The following is an 18,051-nucleotide window of genomic DNA, read 5'->3' on the forward strand; positions in this document are numbered from 1 at the left end:
CCACAAACTCTAGAGACCATCTTATAATCTTGCCTGATTATCTCAACACATTGTGCAGTTGGGAAGTTAGGAAGACCTAACCTGTGTTTCTCCTGCTGTTTTTGTGTGTTTGCTTTACTACCGATTGCTCATAGCCTCTATGCAAACGGAGTAACAGCCCTTCCCACTTGGCCATTTGGCTTAGGTAACAGAGCCGTTCTTAAAGCCATGGTTAACATCTCTGTCCCTCAAAAAGGTCATGGAGTTTGGCTCCATAAGAAAGGTATAGATCACACCTCTCAGGGTAGCCAGCCCTGCCATAGATGTATGAGAGGTGAGGTAGATGAATATAGAGGTTATCATTAGCATCATAACTATCTCCAGAGAAAAAAATAAAACCAAAACTTGTGCCTACATTTCCACCTGACCAGAATGCCATAGAGCCCAACACCTGGAGTTAATTCTTATCCCCATCACCATGGCAGGACGCAAGACCAGAGCAGTGCGGTTGGTAGACCAGCTGGAAGCACCAGCTCCTGAAAGGAATCCCATGCTCCGGCCCTCATGCACCATGTTTTCTCCTGGGTGGGAGGGTAGGGACCTTCAGCAAAATTTTCTGGATGTAACTGTACCCCCAAGTTTTTCCTGACATCCATAGCTTCTCTTATCTTATAAAACAAAATGTTATTCTTGGTTTAAAAAAAAAAAAAAAGCACAAAGGGATGACAGTGTAAACACAGTGCGCCTTCTGGAAGGCCAGGAGGCTGTCTGCATTTTGCCAGAACCAGAATCTGCTTTCCTGGGGGTCTCCCGAGTCTGCCAGTGCCCTGGAGCATGGTGCTTTCTCAGGCAGCCAAGCATGGAGAGTCTTTAGGGACTCCCGTCTGGAAGAGATACCTTGAGGGCTAGAAGGAGGGAGCTACCCTCCTTGGGAGAGGCCCACCCAATCTGTGTTCAGAATTTCCAGTGCAGGGCTGCCTGGGTGACTCAGATGGTTAAGCCTTCACCTTCGGCTCAGGTCACGATCTCTGAGTCCTAGGATGGAGCCCTGTGTCCAGCTTCCTGCTCAGCAGGGAGTCTGCTTCTCCCTCCCTCTCTGTGCCCCCCCCACCCTGATTCATGCTCTCTCCCTCAAATGAATAAATAAAGTCTTAAAAAAAAAAAAAAATTTCCAGTGCGGGTTCAAGTCTCCAAGCTTTGTTTCCTCACCTGTAAAATGGGGTAGTAAGATGATGTATGTCACAGGATTGCAGGGAAGGGTTGATTCAACGGGATAAAACCCTCTGCACGATGCCTGGCACATAAAGAGGGTTCACTTAACGGAGGCTCTTGGAACTCTCATCACCACAGTCATCTCTGGGGGCGACGGAGCAAAGAGAGCGAATGGGAAAGAGAGCTCGGGGAAGCCGACCAAGGCTCTGGCATCCCCCGGCATCCCCGTGACCCTGCCGATGACCTCTCTGTGCAGGGGTGCAGGGCATTTCCCCCCTTCGTCAGGGTCCCGGCTCAGTCCCAGATCTGGAGCAAAACAGTAGCATAAGAAAGGCCTGCCTCCCACAAGACGGGCACGGCGCCGAGCTACGCCTGGGTCCAGAGGAGACATCTCTGTCCAGCATTTCGATCAGGGCTCTTCGGAGCCAGCTCCTGGGGCGCACACAAAGACCCATTCAGGAGGGCTGCAGTTCTGAAAGCCAGCAGATGAGCCGAGGGGCCCAGGAAGGGGCGGGGAAGTGGCACAGCGCCTGGCACCAGCCCCACTGGGGCCCGCCTCGGGCAAGTGGGCGTGGAGGGCTCAGGTCTGCAGCCACGGGCAGCACTCTTTGTGTTCCCTTGAATTCCTTTCTCTGATGGTGGCCCAGGGCATGGAGGACACCAGCTGCCATGGCTGGGATTGAATGACCTCCCTGGAGGAGGCTGGGAACCCCCACCCCACGATGCCGGTCCAATATGCAGGGTATGCACTGGAAACCGGCCAGGACTGACTGGCCTGCCATCTCAAAAGCACTTTTTTCTGGGAAAAAGGCCTCTCACAGGTTCCCACCCTGAGATATTTGCTGCAGCACATTAGTAAGAAACAAGAAGCTAAATGAATACACAGGAGCTGCCTCTTATTCCCTAGGACCTGGGAGGCAGCTCCACTGGGCGTTGGCTTCAGTTTTCCCATCTGTACAATGGGGCCTGGTGATTCAGAAAGTAGCTACTGAGAGAGTTTCTAGGTAGCAGTTTGTTTCTTTTCTCTGACCCAGCAGGCAGGCCTCAGCCCTAGCCTTCCTCCATGTGGCCTCCTGGATCCCATGGCTTTGCAGGCAGCCCCCACACACATCGGATCTGAAGAATCATGGACATACCAGCTCTGAATGTGTGCCGGAGCAGAGAGGCTGCTTGAAGAATCACAACCCTAGGAGCCAGAGGAAAATAAGATTCCCTCCTTTACCTTTTCCAACCTCCTAAATCCATGAAAGGCTGTCCCAATAAGGTGACAAGTCAAACATGGAACAGAAAACCAAAGCCCCCCTTTTGCCATCAGGATTATAAGACATTTCTTATGGGACAACAGCATTTCCCAGATGACTCAACTCGGAACAACCGAAAGGATTTTCTATGATCTAAAGATGTTTCTGCATCTATTAATCTAGCTACCCACCTTTCCTAGAATGCACTGACTGCATTTATTCATCTAGATATCTCTCACCCGATGGTAAAACTCGGTATAAATATTACCTCTTCCAGGAAGCCTTCCCTGACTACATAGCTTGAATTAGTGCCCCTTCATCATGCACCCACAACAGCCCAGGTACACGTCTTTCCTAGGATTGAAGAAATGACATTGAAACTATCTATTTGGCTCATTCTCCCCCCTGGCAGGGACTGGACTTTATTAATCTTTCTAACTCCAGCTTCCAGTATGGTGCTGGCATAATTAGGAATTCAGTAAATGTTTACTGAACTAAACAGGTGTGTATCTATCTCTAGACTAGTTGCTGGGATAAACCCTCCTTTGTATTTTTATAAGAGTATACTGTAACTTCTCAGGAAGTTCTATCTCAGATCTACCCTGACTGTCTCCTGCACACATACCTTGCTACTTTTTCTAACCTCAGGAGACAGCAGCTGCTTACATCCTTGTTCTTATCAGAGTAATAGTAGAAATCACTACTATCACTCATCATTTCTTTCTACCAAGCCAGCTTTATTTTTTCAGGCTTAAATCAGGAATGAACTATCTGAGCCTCAGGCCTGACAGGTCTTACATTTAATAGACAAATAGAAAAGGACTTCCAAAAAGCTGTCGTGAAAACCTACTGTGTTCCAGACTCTGTAATGATTGTCAATAAACAAATGCCTAAGTCCCATATCAAGAGCTTTTCAACCTAGAATAGGAAATAAGGGGAAGGGTACTTAGTTTAGCTAATAAAAAGCAGCACCCTACTCTTTTGGTGGTCCCTTGGTTAGAATCACCAAGTTTTGAGAACACAGAAAAGTCCAGGGTGCTTAAAAAACAAAGCAAAGTTCCTAATTCCTGAGCAAATTGCGAAAAAACTAGTGGCCCAATCAGGGAACATGCTGGAGACATGTTGGAGAGCCCATTTAAGGACAAGTGCCATGCGTATATTGACATTGTGAAAAAAATTCATTTGCATTTTCACTGCCAGGCAGAGGCTGGCCTCCCCTGACCACATATTCAGGAACCTGGCAGGAGCTGCTGGTCACCAACCCCCAAACTGGCAGGCTCCCTCCTTCTGGCCAAGGAGCTCAGGGTCTGCGTGACTTGAGGCAAGTCATCTGGGGACATTTGGGATTCTGATCTAGAGAGCCGGTGGAGGGAGCCCAGATAAGACCAGGACAGAAAGCTGGCAGTCTCAGTAACATCTGCTTGGTCTGAGATTTTGGCTCTGGCTCCTGCTGGGGGCCTGGGGCTGGAGACCAGGAAGGCTGCGTTTGGAGCTGGTTACAGCAGGTGGCGCAGGAGAGCAGAAACCAACCCTCAGTGGGCCCCGAGAAAGCAAGCATGGTTTTCACTCCTCTGGGAAGGGAGGCATTAGGGCCAGGAAAGGCAAAGGAGACCAGGCTCTCTACACTCCCAGATGGAGCATAGAGCCAGATATGGGCTCTTCCTCAAGTAAGGAAAAGCCAAGGTAGGTCCTCAGAAGTCTGAGTCCAATTCTAGGATGGCCAGCACTTGGAGGAAATGTGCAAAGAGAAGGAAAGAGAAAAAGAATGTGCAGAGGCAAGATAAACCCTCCTAGACTTGAAAGACTCCCACCACTCAGAACCCTTAGCTGCTGGTGAAGTAAAATTCCCCACATAGCCTTCCTCACCACCAACAAAATGAAAGCAACAACAAAAACCACTTCCATTCTGGCTCAAACAGCTCTGGATAACAGGATTTTTTTAAAGTTTTTTTTTTTTTTTAATGTATTTAAGAGAGAAAAAGGGGGGCTGGTGGAGGAAGCAGAGGGAGAGAGAGAGAATCTTCAAGTGGACCGCACTGAGCATGGAGTCCAACTTGGGGCTTGATTCCACAACCCTGAGATCATGATCTGAGCTGAAATTAAGAGGCAGACACTTAACCGACAAAGCCACGCAGGTACCCCTGGAAAGTAGCATTTTTAAATAAAAAGGAAATTTATTTACATCTCAAAGCTATTAGGGGAAACCACCTTTTTGATGTTCTTATCTCTGGGTGAGCTCACCTCTGAATCACACCGGTGTGGGAAGAGGGCGGCCAGCAAGTTTTCCTTTCCACACACACCTGAACTCCTCAGCCTCTGTGCCCCCGAGGGCAGAAAGCACGGTCCTATTTATCTGAGTACTCAGCACCGTAAGCTGAAGAACTTTAAGCAGGTGAGGCTTCTAAGCACAGGGATAAAAGCATCACACTCAAGATACAGGACAACCTCTTCTCTGAAAAATAACATTCAGAGGCAGTCACCTGCTGAGTGGTGCAAGAGAGAAATCACTTCGTATACTTAGGCAGTGTGGGTAGGCTTGCAGGTAAAGCCTAGAGAATGTAACCAATTTGATTTCCATTTCCCATTGGCTTGCTTTCATATTTTTACTTCTCTGGTAGGGAAACACTCCTAGGAACTTCAGCTCTGATGTCCTATAAATCAATTCTCTATGTTTGCTTAAGTACATATACATATACCCAAATTGGGCACTGCTTGCAAAATTGTTGGAACGGTTCATGTGCTTGTTCTCAATCTTCTGCAAAAAGTGAGGTCTGCTCAACTAGGTTCACTGTTGGCTGCACGGCCCAACTAGGGACAGCACATGATGGGTCTGGGGTCTGTCCCGTAACCTCCCACCTGCAACTCCATGGGGCCCACATCATAGACATCTCAACAGCAGAAAGTGGAAGGGGATTCAGTCTCCAGTAAAGGGCTAGGAGAGCACAAAGCAAGGAAGGACGACTGCCGCCCCTCCCCCCCAAGTGGGACAAGAAGGACTTCCCGGAGGTGGATATTGGTGTTGTTTTATCCCTCTGTGCCTTGGCACATGCTTTGTTCTGCCTGGAAAACCCTTCCTCAACCCCCAGCATCTTCCTTCCGTGAGTAATTTCTGGTCTTCAAGCATCAGTACTGATATCATCTGAAGACCTCCCTGACCAGGACCTTGCTCCTGTGCTTTCTTAGAAATTCTGTACAAATCTCGTTCTAAGTACATGACCTAGAAATGATGTTATCTACACCCTCTACCCTAATATTTACCCATCACTCCCTCTTTTCTTGATATTCTTGCCAGATCCCTCTCCATGCAACTCCCTCCCACACAGAGTTGCCAGTTAAAGACAGAATGCCAGCTTGAATCAGAATTTTAGGTAAACAACAAACCTTTTTTTTTTTTTTTACTGGAAGTATAGCCCCAACATTGAATGGGTTGTATTTGTATTTACTCAATATGGCAACCTAACCCCTGAGCCCACAGACTTCACGCCTTGTCCCTGACCCCGCCCCCACGCCCACCCCAAGAGGGCCATTCAAAGCTGCAGGTGCACTTTCTCAGCCCTGACCTCTCTCCCCAGCCCTCCAAGAATAAAAGGGGGCATCCCTTGCCCACAATTCTAACAAGCTGGAAGAGTAATCTAAGGTCAGTTTCAGATCCATGTTGTGCTTTTACTCCCATACTGGGTGTATTATTCAATAGAGGAAGTGTTTCAATTCAATATAAAAACACTTGCTCAATTATTTTTAAATGGGAGGGTTATCACTTACTTTTCGTTTAAGTGTGGCTTAATGAATTGTAGGACTATGCCACACTGAAATCTGTTTAATCCATGTTTAATTTCAAAATATGGCTGGCTAGAAGCACTGACATTTACCTTCTCAGTTCCTGCTGGCTCTCTGAACCCCTCTCTCCTGGAGGAAGCAAGGGAGACCCAGCTGGCAAGACAGGAATCTGCAAAAACACATGCAATTTCATCAGGCTGCATCCATCATTGTGAAACACCCTGAAATTTAACTTACCCTCTTTATTTCACTATTGTAGCAAATGGAACTTTAAAAGAGAACATAACAGGGGCGCCTGGGTGGCTCAGTGGGTTAAAGCCTCTGCCTTCGGCTCAGGTCATGATCCCAGGGTCCTGGGATCGAGCCCCACGTCATCGGGCTCTCTGCTCTGCAGGGAGCCTGCTTCCTCCTCTTTCTCTCTCTGCCTGCCTCTCTGCCTACTTGTGATCTCTGTCTGTCAAAAAAAAAAAAAAAAAAAAAAGAACATAACATCTCGGAGTCTTCTATCAAATCCTTTCCTCCAAGATTAGCTTTCTTCCCCCTTCTATCCAGTCCAAAAGAGTGGGCGAAAAATTGCTAAAAAGGATCATTTACATTTGTGTTTTTCACATCATGACACACACAGTGAATTATGATAACTGTGTAACTGGGGTAAATTGGGAAGAATTTGGGAGATTCTATTTGAGACTTAGGCATACAAATAATTAAATTTTATTCATTACTTTTATAGTGATAAAATGTTATGGAAGACAATAAATATGGATTTTCTAAAACTTCTTCCAGTAAAATAAATCATTTTCTACTTAGGAGTACCTGATACCTGATTTTTAAGAGGTAAAGATTAAAATCACATATGCTTCTTACGTTATTAGAAGAAATAGAAAATACAAGGGCAAATTAAATCAGAAAAAAGAAATCCCTAACATTTTATACTGTAGGCCAAACAAAGAGCATCACTTATGACAAATCATGACCAAAACATAAATGAACTAAGACCAGGACCCTTTTTTGTTTTTGTTTTTAAGACATCAGTACATATTCACAGGTAAATAGGGGGAAATGGATTGTTTGTAACTGTCCCTGAACACTCTGGTGATGGAGACCATTCAAAGACTTTCAGGACTCAAAAACTCCTTACCAAAGTCAAGAAGATTATAGATGAAGCCATACAATGAATGCTCAAATAGAACTGAAAATGTCTAAAAGTTATCAAAATTGTTTTCTCATATTTTACCATGACAAGAAGTTACAACCATCCATATCTCAGAAAATACCTTGTAAATTACTCTAGCCACCCCAGGCCTGTTGTAGAGCCCTGAAAAGCTCTGCCTTCTGGTCCATTTCTAGCCCACTGTTGATGCAAAAAGCACACTCAAAATTAATGGGTACCAAAGAAGGGGAATATTTTAATCTCTTAATTAAATGAAAATCTTCCCCAAATGTCAAGAACTATGGAACACTGAGGTAAATTACCCACAGAAGACTCAGGGACTCCCCTCCTTCCCTGGCCAGCCTTGGTGTGTGGAAAGGGCCAGTGTCACCATTCCATTCAAGAACATATCTGGAGACACTGTGGAGACCAAGCCCCAGGGTAAGTGTCGGAGACGAAGCAAAATGCAAAATCCTTGCCCCTCCTGAGGAATGGCTTGCAGTCTGGAGGGTGGGACCAGAGGTGCACAGGAATCTATGGTTTACTTGAGTCGTATCCACAACAAGGGTTCCGTAATTCTTCAGATTTGGTGATTCTTTCCTGCCCACTCTCAACGTATGCTACGATTAGACATGTGCCTCTACAGAGCATCTGGCTGCCTTTCTCCTGAATCATTCTCTTTTCTCCAAGAACGTGCCTTAAGTTTGACTCGTGAAAGTGTTTTTCTCCCAGTGAAAGTATGCCACTCTCCCCTTCTCATTCTCAGCCACCCCAGATGGCTGGGAAGAAGGGCCCAACACCACCATTCACCATGGAGTGACAATATTCCTACATGCCCAGGATGTAGAACCCAGAGGACTAGAAAGCTGGGGTGAAAAATGAACTTAACCATTTGCGGGGGGGTGTAAGGTTTTTCTCTATTCATCTAACTTTCTAGGCTTCCGTAGGGTGTTCTCAAGCAGAACTGTCAGCCAAGTAGGTGGCCCTCAAGAGCCTGTCTCCTTCAGGCTCATCCCTGCCTGGAAGGATCACAGTATTAAGGTATGTGGTTTTCTTGATTTTGTCACGGATGGCACACCCACCAGGGAGTGGGACCCCCTGCAGCACAAAATTCACTAATGTGCATAAATTAGCACCAAATGTCTACTCTGTGGAGAAATGCCAAAACCATTCTTTCCCACATTTGGTAACTGACCATTCCCCAGTTCCCATCAGCCTCTCTCTTTAGTGAAGGCCTATACCTTGCCTTACCTTGTCGTTCTATAGTTTATCAGATGATTTCAAATCCATTTCCTCATTGGACCTTTGACATTTTAGGCGGCATAATGATGCAGAAGTTTTATTTCCATTATGTAAATGAAAAAAATAAAGCTCAGGGGAGTTAAAAAATGACAAGCCCAAGACAAAACAGCTAAAAAATAAAGGGATGGCTATCTAAGCAATGTCTTCCAACTCTGAATCCAGAATTCTTTCCGTGACACCATTCATAGCCAGCTAAAGACAACGAGAGACAAGTTCAAGAGGACTGACATTGAAGGAGCCACCATGTCCCTTCTCTGTTATCTCGACCTCCAACACATTATTCACCTGAAGTCTCTGATGAACATTCCAGAAACATCTGAATAACATTTGGTGCACAGTTGATAAACTACATGCATACATGCAAACGCAGACACATATTTACATATATATATAAAACCTATAGCCAGGCTGGTATTTCTAACTCCTTAACACATTCCACATGGTTCTTCTCCATGCCTATAACACAGCAGAAACTCAGTATCTATTGGCTGAGTGAATAAATTAAGGCATATCTCTCTCATCCCTTTTTATGTCTCCAAACAGGACTTCTATCCCTGCCAGTCCCACCTCCTCAATACCCCACCAACCATGCTGGAGTTCTGGAATAGGCTCAGGACAAGAGATGGCCCTATGCGATGAAATGGATCAGAACCAGACAGAAATCAAACAGAAGTTCCTGTTCTGCTAAAGCAAAATCTGCAGATTCTAGCTTCAGAAATGACTTGCAGTAAATGTTTCAATACTTGGGGACAGATAATCGTTTGAAATAGATTTTAGATATTCCAATCTCATTTTATAAATGGAGAGCTATAAGCTCAGGGACATTAAACAATTAGCTAAAGATCACAGAATTGGTAAGTGGCAGAGGCAGAACTTGAACTCGGTTCTGACTGCTCCATTTATCACTGTACAACTAGTGTCTGCCCTGGTAACAGGCCACCTTGGTACTTCTTGAAGGTGTCTGGTTTGTTCCTCCTGGGGACCTTTATACACACTGTTTACTAGGCTCCTAGGCTCTTCCCCAGATATCTGCTGTTCAGTGCTGGCTCCCTACATCTCCTCCAAGGCTCTGTTCATTCTTTACCTACTCAGTGACCCCCTCCCTCACTGCCTTAAATTGCAACCCATCCTCTGCCCCACCTCCATCATTCTAGATCCTCCTTGCCCCCACCTTGGTTTTTTCCATAGGATATACCTCTTTGTAGTCTATCATAAAATTTAGTTATTTATTATGTGTATAGATATTACCTAAGTTGGCTTTGCTATGGTATGGATTTTTGTCTTTTTAAATTCACTGATGTATCCTGCACACTAAGAATATTACCAAGAATACAGTAAGTTGAATATGGTAAATATTTGTTGCATGGAAGGAGTAAATGTATGGTTGGCACTCAGTATTTGTCAAATAAATGAAGAGTCAGTTTATCTAAGCTATCCCATGAATATATTCCACTTATCATATGCCTCCTGTATGCTAGGCCCAGAGATATAAATGATCTTATTGAATTAGCCCTCAAATCCTCTGAGATAGATAACTGAATCCCCTATTACAAATGAAGATATACAGGCTCAGAGAAATTAGATAATTAGCCAAAGATCACACCACGGGCCAGTGTCAGAGAAAGGATTTGAACTCTGTTCCATGTAACTCCAAAACTTGGGGGGGCGGGAATCCTTCTATCCCACTATAGTACTTCTCAATGAGCTCACATGGTTATGAGCCACCTAGAAATATGCAGCCTCTATCAATGACATACTGCCCCATAGTTTATATTATTATAGCTTATATTATCATAGTTTATATTATTTTCCCATTAGACTCAGATTAGACTCAAAAGCATTCCATTACCTGACATGAGGTGGGCTACTTCCTCTACCATTCTGGAGCCTATAAGCAATGCCTGTTATAGAATCAAGTCTGGTAATTTGCATTTCTAATCATTCAGGAATTTAATTAGCATCATGGCCTTAATCAGGTGCACTGCAAATACAGCTGATGTCACCAGAGCTTAATTAGTTTGAAGGAGAAAAAGTTTTTATAGTCTGAATATATCTCCATTAGTATAAAGGTGAAGGGTCTCAGGGGGTTGTGGAAGAGGAAAGAAACTAACTAAAAATCTAGATTCTGTGATTAAACACTTTTTTAAAAAACACTATGTGGGGAAGATTTTTAAAACTGTAATATCACTAAAATAAAAATAGGAAGATAACAGGATGCCAATGTCAACCATTTTTATAGGTCTGTTGAGGTATAATTTACACGAAATAGCACTCACCCATTATAACTAAAATTCAATGATGATCTGTAAATGTATAGAATTGGGCAACTCTCGCTCTAATCCAGTCTTAAAACGTTTCACCCACTTCCCAAAATTCCCTCAAGCCTGTCTCTATTCACTGTTGGCTCCTACCCACCCCCAAACCCAGGCAACTGCTATTCTGCCTTATATCTATAAATCTACCTTCTGTTTCATATAAATGGAATCATACAATATGAGTACTTTCATGTCTGTCTTCCATGTTCCTGAGGTTCTGTGTTATAGCATATACCAATATTCCATTTATCTGTGTTGTTGAGTAGTATCTGATTGTACGGATACACCCCATTTTGTCTACCCATTCACCAGTTCACGGGCCTTTGGGTGGTTTTCACTTTTTGGCTATTCTGAATAATGCTGCTGTGAACATTCATGCATAAGTCCTTAGGTGGACATGGATATTCATTTCTCTTGGGTAAATTCCTAGGCGTGAAACTGATTAAAGTCATATACTAAGTTTTCATATAACATGTTAAGAAATTACCACACTGTTTTCCAAAGTGGCTGTTCCATTTTACATTCCCACCTGCAACCCATGAGGGCAACCGTTGATTTTGAAATTGCCTTAGATGGTAGAATTGCAAGTCTTCAGCTTTTTAATGTTTGATCTTTGAACCGTCACCTTGAAAGAAAACTGGGAGATACCCAAATTACACTGTAGACAGAGAGAAGGAATGATGGGAAATTAATTGAAATAAATGAGGTTTAGATAAGAGAAGGGATTTGTAGCAAGCAAGTATTCTCACGGATAGTATTTTCAGATTTCATTTGCTAGGAAATTAAATCAACCAATTAAATCAAATAACTCTCCAGAAAGATCAGTTACATTTGCCACAGAGATTGCTCATTTACCCAAATTTACCCTGAGATTTATATAACAAAGACATTGGTTTAATTTACCTCATTCTCCCTTTTTCGTCTCCCTGTCCTGGAGGGAAGGAGCATTTTGTGGGCTTCATCCAGTTTTAGTATTTATTACTCAAACTGGATTGACCCGGCTCACATATAGGAAACTCTACTCACATATGAGAAACTCCAAGTTGTTTCATTTTTCTTGTGATCTTTAAAACTTGGTAAGATGTACATCACTAAAAGATGACACAGCCAACTCCTGAGCTGCAAATTCAGCTTGGGAATACACTGAAACTCCCTTGAGTACAGTTCATGGGTTCATTCATTTACTCTGGAAAACATTAATATGTTCCTTCAGATACCAAGGGTAGGAGACATGAGCTTGTGCCTTCAAGGGAGAGGCAGACATGTCAGTAAATACTGCAGTGGAGGGTGCCTGGGTGGCTCAGGTCATGATCCTGGGGTCCTGGGATTGAACCTCCCATTGGGCTCCCGGCTCAGCAGGGAGTCTGCTCACCCCTCTCCCTCTGCCTCCCACCCCCACTCCTGTTCTCTCTCTTGCCTGCACACTCTCTCTCAAATAAGTAAATAAAATCTTTTAAAACAAAAACAAACAAACAAACAAAAGCCCAAATACTGCAGTGGAGTGGTACAGGTGCTGTCATCAAAGAAAACACAGATCAGAGGGAGGTGGCAGGGGGCACAAAAATAGGTATAGGTTTAGGTAAGTCATCATGGAAAAGGTAATTCTTCTGTTCTTATGTTAAAGATGAGTAGGTATTTTCAAGAGAGCCAGGAGTAGGTGGAGGGGAGGTCATTCTGGCGAGATGCCAGAACAGGAGCAGAGGCTCAGGGCTACGACACAGCCAAATGTGTCCAGAGAACTGGGAGAGCTATCATTGTGGTGGCAGCGTGCAAGTGACTGCTGAGTTGGTATGGCAGAAGACAAGGCTGGGAAGAGTCTTATATGTCTTAGAGAAGAGAGAAAATTATCCTCTAGAAAATACCCTACCATAGGATGTTATGAAGGATCTGGCAGTATAAGATCAGAATTTTATTCAGTTTATATTTATTATAGTAAATAGGATAACTAGGAGACCAATGAAGAGCCTTCCGTAGGAGCCAGGCTGAGACTCTGAACTCAGGCAGCTGTAGAAGGAATAAGGAGGCCGAGGATATGAAGTATGTCAAAAGCCTTGGTTTGGTGTGGACAGTAACTATCTGGAGCCCAGGATAAAGTAACTATCTGAAGCCCATGATAAAATGCAAACTTCCTGGGTCCCATCTGCCTGATTTATAGGACTGGACTTTGGCCAAGGAATCCTCATTTTTAAAAGCACTCTGGGTGATTCTCCTGCTGTTTGGCTAGGGATTCTTCATTGGAAAATGTACAGACATGCTGCACAGAGGAGCCTTGTAGAGAACTATTGATTCTAGAGCTGCCATTAGAAGCAGCGCAACTGGGGGCAGGTATTGGAGTAAATAGGCTGGTAAATGTTGGGTGACTTTTGCCACTGGACTCTGCTAGTTTGCACCCCCAACTTTGATCTGGCTAACTTTGAAAAAGCAAATTGCACCGTAAAGAAAACCAAATTAAAATTAGTCACTATAGGCAACTAGATTTAATCAAAGTTTACTAGCTCATATATAAGATTCCAACAAGGCTAACTCACATTCATCCAAAATGAATTTTATCTAGCTCACCACACAGGTAAATAACTTCACATTTCTATGAACTAGCTCTTGGTACAAAAATTTTTATTTGCCTTTATAGCACTCTCTGTCTCTTTCTCTCATCTGTCTGTCTGCCTACCTATGAGAGGGATCTCAGTGTTCTCTCTCCTACCATAAAAACCCTAAAAGAGTATAAATTAGATTTATTCAAGAGTAGAAATTGACTGTATTTGTCAAAAATCATTCTGTTCTGGTGTGCCTATAGAAAACAGGCACAAAAGAAATGTTTTGTGTTGATGAAGCTACAAATATGTAGATATTTTATTTGCATACTGCTATAAGAGGCTGAATATATAATTTGTATATTACGCTGGTTTAAGAGAGTGGGAACTGCACTGCATTTTGTTTTGCACGAATATCTTTAAATGCGAAAAAACACCAGAGTAATAAATTAAACATTTTAATTAAGTGCTGAAGCCCCCGATTGGTACATTTCACTGTTACATGGTTCAGAGAACTGTGTCAAATAACATCCTTATCAGACTTCTACATTTATGACAAGCTCCATAACACCCACTTTTCTATACCTGCTCAGTTTTTTTTACCGTGTCCCGCAACCAGAATGATAAAGTCTGAGACTAATAAAGTACCTGACATTTACCTCATAATTGTTTCATGCCAGAATTGTACTAAATACTTTACATGAAAGATTTTACTGATGATCCCAGTGAACTTAGTTGACTCCATTCTTGGCCCCATTTTACAGATGAGAAAACCAATGCTTCACAAAGTAGACAAGGTATATGATATATGACAGGTAATTCAGGAGCAGGGATTTGAACTTCATTCTAATGGAGTGGGTTCTTAAACTGATGGCATATTAGTTCTAAAGTTTCTTTTCCATATAAGCGATGGGAGAAATGGATTTAATGTGATGGGAAATGGGGACCAAACCTGGAGTGTCAAAAAAAAGTCCTACTTCAAAAGGGTCTTCTTAGTAATTGCCAGCTGGGGGTCTACCTCACCTCTCTCCCAGTGGTGTGATGGTCAGTGTTTGGCATGTTGCTCTCCATCAAGGAAGAAGCCCTGATTTATAGCATTTGCAGATTTCAAAGGTATAAGTCGTATCACCAACCTACCATTACTAAAGGTAGAGGTGGGAAGAGGGTATGTATGCATTGCACCCATTCCCTCCTAAAGTGGTCTTTAGGTTTCTCATGGTCTCTGGACAAGCTCTAGAGACCTGGGACCACAGAGAACACAGGTGTCCTGTTTTGTGGGAGGACCCACCGTAGGGAAGAGTGTAGTGTTCCGCTCTCTACAACACAGTGGTGGAATGCAAGTGCCACCAGGCTATTTTTAATTAAAAAGTGATGACAGCTGAATATATTCCCTGACTCTGCAGCTAATAGCTTCCTGACCTAGACCTCACTCACTAGACCCACTCCTGAAACCAGACGGCATTAGTCCCTATGGGGCTTCTATTATTGGCTGGCCGTCTCAACAGATGCAGGTCTAACCAAATCCATGTCTAATCTGAGCATGCAAATGGGGAGATAAAAGGGAAAATGCTTAAGTGCTGAATCACAACCCACAGAGGGAGAAGTGGGTATCAGCAGCTGTCTGGGAGAACACCAGAGGTCATTGTCACGGAGTTCCACAGCAGCCCAGGAAATTCTCTCCCGCGACCGTCATTTGGAGCTATTGCCTTTTATCTATTCATGTCTCACATTAATAATACTTGATTGGCGGTCCTGTTACAAAGGGTGCATGCGTGGGTTAAAGCATGGTTTTTGCAGTCAGACATGCCCGAAGCGTTTATCCACTTCTGGTACCATTTAATCCTACCATGATGCCCATTTTACAGCTGAGGAAACTGACTCATGAGGACACAAGTGGCAGTTTCTGAACCAAAACCAAGGTAGACCTAATTCCAGGGCCGGAGCCCCTTACTGACATCCTTCAGCCCCCCGCCCTTCCTGCTTCAACCTTCACACTCCGTTCTTCTTCCGCGGGTTTGCCAGTGCTGTCACCTCAACCTCCACGATGCTCCCTCTTTCTACCTCCACCCCTTCGACTTATCCAAATTGTAGAGGTTCTTTAAGATTCTAATCAAGCTCCCACTTTTCCATCATGCTTTCTTGAGGGGATCATAACCCCGGATCCCACTCCTATTATACTTACTGGCTGTGGACTTACTGGCCTCCATTTTCCCTGCCTCAGCTCTGCTCCCGGTGACGTCCCTTGTCTGGCTTCTTTTCCAGCCTCCAGGGTAAATTGTCATGGGCAGAAACTACATGTAAACCTCACAGCACTAAGCTCTAGGTAGAAGCTCACTTTTTAAAAATCAAGGAACGATGCGGTATCCGCAAGTGTACCGATGGAACGAAGCTCTGAGAGTTCTAGAATTGAAAGGAAGACTGGCCATTTTTGGAGGCTCATTACATGGTAAGCCCTAAGCCAGGCATACTATCTACATAATTTTATTTAGACCTATATGGTTGATATTGTACCTTCCATTTTACAGATTTTTTAAAAAATGTCGAGAAGCTAAGAAATTTGTCACCACCATGTTGTTTGGCAGCAACATATCTGCAACTTGAATCTAGACCAATCTGACTCCAAAGTCCATACCATGCCACCCTGTCATCATGCCTAGGTCACTGCCTCTGTGAGAGAAGAGAAAACACCCGCAAGACATCACGTCTAGGTCACTGCCTCTGTGAGAGAAGAGAAAACACCCACAGAACTCTGGGAGAATGCAGAAAGTCATTCTGAAGCCCCACTTGATAATATTTTCTAGGTTCTGCTAACCCTAATATTCAGAAACTCATGCTTCATGACCATCTTCATCCCCTCTGGCTTCCAATTCAAGCCATCTCCCTTTGTTGTGTAGAGGTAGGAAGGTAGAAAACAGCTGGCTGCCATTTCCTAGACAAGCATCCTTCTTGGGCTGGAAAAGTCCTCTGACACCATCTCAGCTTCATCTTCTCTAGAATAAAAGACCAGCCACACGCCTCAGAGGGTGAGGGGTTGTTCTAACGGATGGGCTTTCCTACTTAGACAGAATTGTAACTGTCAGCAGGGAACCAGAGTGAGAGCCACCAGCAGGACTGGATAATCATGGACAGATGCTCTTGGATCAAAGATTCATGCTGAAAGGAGCTGAGAGAGCAGAGAAAGCAAAGCTCATGGAGGAAATAAGGATGCTGAGCACCAACGCGCCTTCCCTGTTACCTGCCATCACCAGCTGCCATCGGAGCCAGGCTGTGGGGTGGGCGAGGAAAGAGCTGAGGCAAGAAGGCCAAGGCAGCTCCTAATTTGGGGAAACCAGGGATTGGCAGGCCGCCCCCATGCCCCGGCCCCTGGGGAACAAGGGCAGCAGCTCAGGAAGCAACGAAAACACAGTAGAGACTGGAGGAGGGGAGCCTTTCAAATGAGAGTGCTAAAATGTTTGGAACCCAGTGGCTAAGAAAGACACTGCCAGATGTCACACTGAACACAGGCACGCTTTCCTGGGCCCTGGATGTGAAGGCCACAAACAATGAAAGGGGAAGCCCATAAGGAAAATTCCATGGACCCTGGGGTCTGCGCTGGCCCCGGGGAAAGCTCTGCCGCGTGCAGGGAGCAGAAGAAACGACTGTCCAGCAGTCACCCTGCCTGCCACCCAGGAACGGACAGAGATGGGCTGGCTCCCTGAAAGGGATCAGGACAGTGCGTTTCAGAACAAAGCCTGGGCCGTCCACCTGCAGGACAAAGTTTGCCCTTAATAAGATGTATGTTGGAGGGGGACACAGAGAGGAGTGTTGTTCCTGCGTTCCATTAAAAAGGGATTATGGGCTAACTGACCAGGTAAGCAGTGTGATCTGTGAGCAGAAATTGGTCCTTTGGAAGCGGGAGTGTGGTTAAACAAAAGCCTTAAGAGACACAATCGGCGACTGTTCCCTGCAGCAGGGCGGTAAAGCAGGATGTCTGTGTTTGTGCGTGTGTGCAAGGGCGTGTGCAATATTTTCTGCTGTTGCTAAGATGGTTTCCCCCCTCACTGGCCTCTCGCCCAATCAAAAGGTAGCTTCTCCTCATTGGCTGCTTGGCTTTATCGAATGACCATGACGAGCTGGGGTTGAGCCCACCTCATTGGTTTATTCCTATGGCCCATTGTCAGGGGAGAGCAAATCAGACACCTAATCAATATTTTGTGAAGTGGCACTAGACTCCTGGCTAAATTTGCATTAAATTCCTGCCTGTCTGTGCCTTTGCACTCAGATACTATCATATTAACTTCGGAGGTAGAAAGAGAGGCAAGCAATCAAACACTGTCATCCTTCAGCCATTTTGGATGTATTCCTGAGTCTTGGCAAAAATCTTAGAATGCCAAACGTGCAACAGAGGAATTAGTTATAAACAAGCTGTAAATCTCCTGAGCAGAAACATAATGCAACTAGGCTAGATTAGTGGTTTCCCTTCTAGATGCAAATTGAATTTCCTTCCCTCCCTCCCTCCTGCCCTCCCTCCCTTTCTATAGTCATTCAACAAATATTTATTGAAT

The 18,051-nt window shown here is 44.3% G+C and overlaps 1 long non-coding RNA gene across 1 annotated transcript in view; it reads right to left on the minus strand.

Annotated features, from left to right (window-relative positions):
• The window catches only part of LOC125078272 (uncharacterized), a 153,881-nt gene that overhangs the window by 57,066 nt on the left and 78,764 nt on the right, over positions 1–18,051 (minus strand). The window contains exon 3 of the long non-coding RNA XR_007120843.1: positions 6,302–6,378. This is a non-coding gene — a long non-coding RNA (uncharacterized LOC125078272). The remainder of the gene's footprint in view (positions 1–6,301; positions 6,379–18,051) is intronic.

The sequence above is a fragment of the Lutra lutra genome, chromosome 10, assembly GCF_902655055.1.
Source record: "Lutra lutra chromosome 10, mLutLut1.2, whole genome shotgun sequence".
In the NCBI taxonomy this organism is placed as follows: domain Eukaryota; kingdom Metazoa; phylum Chordata; class Mammalia; order Carnivora; family Mustelidae; genus Lutra; species Lutra lutra.